A 6687-nucleotide genomic window follows, 5' to 3' on the forward strand; every position below is an offset into this window, starting at 1 on the left:
AGACTTCAGCTGTTCTGTGCTGTTGTGTCTCTTGTTTAGAAGCTGTGACTATTTACCCCGTTCCAAGACAGCATTTACAGCAGTCCACAAAACTTACTAACTTAGCTCTAAAAAGGGTTGAGTATGCTATTAGCATATACAATAAATACAAGGCAATACAATGGAAAGTAAATGGACCAAAACGGTGAGTAGGGAATAAGGCCTGGATGAAATGAGTAAGATGGCGATGAATTCTGCCTGTTACTCATCTTTGATTAAAAAAACAAACAAAAAACACAACAAAACAAAACACCAAAACCACACTCATGCACTCAAATAGGAAACTTATGCTGGCAAAAAAAAATATCAAAGGAAACACTTCATTGTCATCACTCTCTCACCCTCATTGTTTGCCCACCACTGAGTCTTTGTCCATTCCATCTGGAAGGAGCAGATTGACCACACTGGTCTGAGTGGACCCTGGTGCCGCCATCACCCTTATATAGGATCGGACACTCTGGTGACCTGAAATAGCAATGTCAGGATCTGTGGCCTTCAGGTGTTTTTTCTTCACTTGTTTTAAGTTTTTTATAATTAAACCTAAACTCCTTGAGCACATGGGCAGCTATGTGCTTAAATTATTTTAAGTTGTTTTAAGCTTGTCAGGGCATAGGATGTGTGAAAGGTTTGTGTTAGTTCTGCAGTCTTTTCCAGTTTGCAAACACCCATAAAAAAGCTAACCCACAGACAGAACTGTCCCTGTTTTCCTTTTTTTCATTTCTTCTGGTGTGCAAGGAAGTGGAAGGATTCTGGAGTCATGTCTGTAGTCCCTCCTCACTCATATTTTATCCCAAGCAGAACTGTTATCACCCTTTCTCATCCCTTCTAAAGGAATGCACCTTCCTCTGTTTCAAAAAAATGTAAAAATGAATTTACTTTGCTATTGTGTGCTGAAGGAGAAGCATATAAAGACTGAGCTACAGCATCAAGAAGATAATCTTTCTGCTCAGATCCGGGGGCACCTGCTTCACTGTCTAGTCTTTTGATGACCAGGTTCTTTGAAGCCCTTTGTTCTGCTGAAACCACTTGGGTTTCGCTGCTCTGAAAGGCTCGTTTTGAAGTTGGGGGTTTTCCTCTGGGATGGAATAGGAAAAGTCCTGAAACTGTGTGAGAGGAGGGCATTGTGCAGCAGGAAAATAATTTCCTTATTAGCTGCAGTCTCAGCCTTGACCAGCGAGCCTCCTTTTCCTTTTGGTTTGTGCTCTGACTGGTCTCTGTGGCCTTACAGCCCATGACTGTTCCTGAGTTTGGTGATTTCATCCTGTTCTTTTGTCCCAGTCAGGTCTTTATTGCCACGTGGAGCTGGTTGTTCTCCCACTGACTGCAGATGTTTATTGCAGCTGACGAAGGAGGGGAAAAGCCCTGGTGTATTCATGGTTCTGGAGATCCTAGCTGGCAGTTTCCCACTGAGATACCAGCAGATTTGACTTGAGTCAACCAGACCTGACAGGTGCTGACCTGGGCCAAAATGGATTCATAGACCATGCCTATGTTTTTTGGTGGCTTTTCTCCAGGAGACTTACCCCTCTCAATATTAAAGGGGACAAGGTATAAACAGAGCAGGGTTTTAGCAGTTGGGTACTAAGAATTTGGGGAAAAATATAAAAACCCTCCTGCGTTCTCTTAGCTGATTAGAAGCAGTAGCGAGATCTTGTTAAAAGCCCTGTGATAAACTGTCCAAAAATATGAGTATTCAGTTTTTTAGCCCTCCCAGACAGGACCTGATTTCCACAAAAGTCAGCTGGATATTGACACACTAGAGGAAAAGAAGAAAAAAAAGCAACACAAAAAAATCTTTTCTTGTTTCACCTGACCTGCGGAGTCATTACTCCTCTACTACAGACCATTATTGGTAACTTGTTTTTCCCTGCTGTCTTCAGGAGCAGATGCTCCTCCCACTGACTGCTCACACAGCAGCAGGGTGTCAGATGAAGGTGTGATGTGAAGCCCATGGGTTTGGCTTTAGTCCTACATCAGTGTGCTTGAGTTAGCCTTTTTATTTCCATTTTGGTATTCGTGTATGCATGCATGGACTTGTTTTCCTCCAAAATTTAACTTTGTTTTTGTTGCTGCCTTTCATAAAGTGGTACTTTCAGCCAGGTAGACCTGGGTTTTGCTAACAGGGTGTTAAGGAGCCAAGGTACTACCAAGGAAAGTGACATATACAAGTTTTCCTAGTTTCAGTATCACACCCAGGTGTGATAAACTTCACATAGTGTGGAGTTTAGACTTGCCTAAGCAGGTGCCTCCAGTGTGATTCACTTCCTAGGAACAAGTTCCTGAGCTTGAGTTTCTTCATGCCAAAGTCCTTTATGTTGGCATGTGCCTGTACTCATCCTTCTAGCTAAAATGCAGGGAGTGAATCCATATTTTAACTTAACTCAGTGATCTGTACAGAGTGTGGTTTTGAATCCTCTGGGAATGGAAATGGAAGGAGTTTAGACTTTTTAAGGGTTGAAAACATAATGATCCTGCAGGGCAGATCAGTACTGTTGAGGAAAAAAAAATCACATCACCAAACACCCTGACCAAACAAGTAAATAGGACAGTGATGAATGCCCACAGTGGATTTCTTTGTTCCTTGTACTGTGCCTTCAGACACCAATGGAAACCAGGGTATGAATGCAAAAGTACCATAGTTAAACCTCTGCCTGTTTCTGACTCCTATACATTCTCAGTCCAGTTGTAATGGTAATAAACTCAATTTTTAAAAAAAGTATATCTTTTATATTAAAATTGTTTTTAAATTATTAAATGTAATATAATAATGATTTACTGTATTAAGTATATACAAATGTAATGTATATTAGAAATAGATCATATGTAATACACTGCGTATCTATATAAATGTAAGAATAATAAAAATCATAAGCTTTAATAAAGATGGCCCCAGTCCAGTCCAACTGTCCGCAGGTTTTTGAGCCAGACCTGTGCATCCAACACCTTCACATGTACTTACCAAAATCAGAAAGGGTGAGACATTTTATTATAGAATTGTAGTTCCTTGGGATTCCTTCGAGCCACACCTCAAATCCTGTGTTCAGTTTTGGGCCCCTCCCTACAAAAAGGAATTGGGGTGCTGGATGTGTCCAGAGAAGGGCAATGGAGCTGGTAAAGGGTCTGGAGCACAAGTTTGTGAGGAGCAGCTGAGGAAACTGGGGTTGTTTAGCCTGGAGAAACGGAGCCTCGGGGAGACCTTATCTTTCTACAACTGAAAGGAGGTTGTAGCGAGGTGGGGTCTGTTTCTTCTCTCAGGTAACAAGTGACAGGATGAGAGGAAATGGCTTCAAGTTGCATCAGAGGAGGTTTAGACTGGATAACAGGAAAATCTTCTTTACTGAAAGGGTAGTCAGGCATTGGAACAGGGTGCTGAGGGAAGTGATGGAGTCACCATTCCTGGCAGTGTTCAAAATGTGTAGATGAGACACTTGGGGACATGGTTTAGTGGCGCAGTTGGCAGTGCACCACTATCGTTGGACTTGATGACCTTAGAGGTCTGTTCTGGCCTTAGTGATTCTATGATTCTATTTTTATTTTGGTCTCATTCTTTTGCTCTTTGGGACCCATCATAACAAACCTTTATTTTCAGCTGTGACCTTCCATCCTAGTCTGCCTCAGCTCACTGTGCTGCTCCATGTCTGCTGTGGGTGCACTACCATGTGATAGGCTTTCATCACATGCCGCTTTCCTGCCTCCCCTGAAAGATGTCACCCACCTTCCACAGACATAACCATACATTTTCTCCCAATCCTATCCATCAATTGATGTCGTTTTGGTCTGGAAAAGAAAAGCACAAACTCAAGCTTCATTTCTGTCACTCTTGATCCATCAAAAAGGTGATGTGAATGCACCTTCACACATTGTTAATCCCAGAGCATGCAGCAACATAAAGATGTATGAAACCTAATCTTCTCTCTAGCCTTTGATCATCTTGTACCCACAATATCTATGTCTTGGGAGAGAGGATGTGTGTGTGTGTGTGTGTGTGTGTGTGTGTGTGTGTGTGTGTGTGTGTGTGTGTGTGTGTGTTTATTTGCCCAGACTGTCAGTTGAGGACTTTATTAATTCATTTGCTTGTCCAGTTTCCCAGACAACATTTCTCACACCAGCACCCCAGTGTCTCAGTTCATCACTGACTGACAATAAGTAGCACAGAAAGGAATGTGTTTGAAGGAGCAATTCTGATACAAGGCAAGATAGACACTGGGTTTTTTCCCATTTGTGTTGTGACCATCAACCCTTAGAGCTGTCTATGCCTCTTGTTACACTATTGATTGTCCTTCAGATATGCAAGGGGATCTGCTATGATTTGTTTAACCATCCTATTTACTTGCTTCTCTTCAAGTTTGTGAGATAAAAGTGCATCCAGGTCCAGGCTGAATCCTTGAAAGGTCAATGTATAATTTTGCCCCATAACAGAATTGCCTGCTCTCTAGTGACTGACCTAAATAATTGTCTTTGCCCATCCAAGGCTTTAGCAGTATGTTTCTCATGGAAGGCTTTCTGACAGAGGTGTAAATTTTGGTATCTGTTATCTGTGTATGAAGAAGTTTCCAGCATTAATGGCAAGACCACATCAGTCTCTCTTCCACCCTTCACTGCAGGTTGCCCTTCCTGATAGGAGACAGGTTGAAGGGACATATTGGGTATGGTCATAGCTGTTTCTAACCCAAAATCCTCATCTCCTGTGCAAATACCTTGCTTTTCCCACAAGCTGTGCCAGAGGCTGATTGTAATCCTAAGCACCTGGAGTCCTTCCAGGCTTGGCCTATGGGTTCTGCTCTGCTTCTCCCAAACCCACATTTTCTGCAGTAATTCTCTGTGCAGCCTCTCTAGCACAAAGAAAATTGCCTTACCTGCCTTCAAAGCCACTTTGCACCTCTATGCATAGCCCAGGCTGGGCACAGCTCCTGAGCTGGATGTACCACATCACAGCAGTGTGCACATAGTGGGCACAGGAGGTGAGGGATAGCCCCTGTCCCAGGCACAGCTAAGGGAAAGGGAGGGCTGGCTTGCAAATGAGATAGGAGACATAGAAGTGACAAAGGACAAATTTGGTTTCCTCTTAGACTCTCGGAAGCCAGTTTGAGTCTCCCTCACTAAGAGCAATACCAAACAAGCAATACAAGAACAACAAATCTGCAAAGAATGTCTTTACTCCCTCAGAGGTCTAATTCTGCTCTGTTATCTTCACAGCCACTACAAACAGCAGTGTCTGCCACTGAACACACCCTCATTTTTATTTCATAGAGAGCTGAGTCTCTATGACCACTGCCAAGGCAGAGGAGGAGTGAAGAGAGGTTTACTGCTGCCCTCTGAAGGCATCATCGGCTCTGCAAGTCAATCAGCTAATCATGATAATTGGTCAGGGGAAAAAAAAATGGGAGGGCTACAAATTTGTGACTGTTTCCTCTCAAAGCTCTAAACTCTAAGGAGGACAGTTAGATCAATGCTGACAATCAGTGCATTAGATTAAGCATTGGGTAAAGTCAAAGAAATAAGCTTTTGAATGTGAACTTTTTTGTTTGTTTGCCTTACAAGTGTGGGCATCTTACATATTTTAATAAGCTAGGAGGAAACGGGGCTCATTCTGACAGGTCTCATTTACTTCAGCACTTACTTTGAGTTCAAAGAGCAGTACTGTTAAAGATTAAGGGACACTCTGACAGGGGAACAACTAGATGGTGGCAGCCACATTTTGCTGCAGTTTTTAAGGAAACTTTCCTGTCTAGCCATCCAGGAGCCACTCTGGCAGTCACACTCCCAGCATCTGAGGTGGGAAGGAAGCCCCTTCAAAGCAGGCAGCTCCAGTGACCCAAAGGGTGTTGCCCTTGACTCCTCCCACACACCACACTCACTGTCAGGTCAGGTTTCCTTACTGGTTTGACTCTGGGTTTCCCATAGCAAACTCTCAGACTTCTTAATCCTTAAATTTAATGTTAGTCCAATAACAAAATAACCTCTTGAGCTGGCTGCCTCCAAGGAGGGACCCAGTTCGAGCTTTTGTGAAGGGGCTTCAGTGCCAGCTGAGGTGGTGCGAGTGTGACTGCCAGAATACCTCCTGGATGGTTGGACAGGCGTTTCCTTAACAAAGTGCTGTTGAGGATGAGCCACTGCATTTAACCAGGACTGAGTGCAGTGGGCAGCAAGCATGTCTCCAATCTGCCTCAGGGCTTTCGGGGAAGACAGTTGTCTAAGATTTCAGAGCCAGAAGAGAGACTGATGTTATCCAGTGACAAGCTGAATGGAGAAGCTCAGAGCAGCTCCATCTGCACTACCCAATGTGGTGCTGCTCAGCCACAGTTGTCTTCTGAAAAAAAAAAACAAACCAGGATGGGGGAAAATCACAAGAAATTCTCACCCCGGCACTCACTCAAACTTATAATGGACAGTGGTTCTGAATCCCCAAGGTTCAAAGTCCCAAAATGCACATCAGAACTTCCCTCCCATTCCCACTATGGGGGAAGGGAGGGGGGCAGGGTGGTGGGGGTGGTGGGGAATGATACAGAAATTAGTAGAGCAGGATGTTTCTTGTACATACAGTGTATATACCACTTAGGGGGGACTTTTTACACATACCATCAGTTCCCTCCTGCAGAACAGCCTCTCTCACCCTCTCATCTCTTATATGCAACCACACAGCAAATA

Source organism: Pithys albifrons, chromosome 6 (assembly GCF_047495875.1).
Source record: "Pithys albifrons albifrons isolate INPA30051 chromosome 6, PitAlb_v1, whole genome shotgun sequence".
NCBI classification, from domain to species: domain Eukaryota; kingdom Metazoa; phylum Chordata; class Aves; order Passeriformes; family Thamnophilidae; genus Pithys; species Pithys albifrons.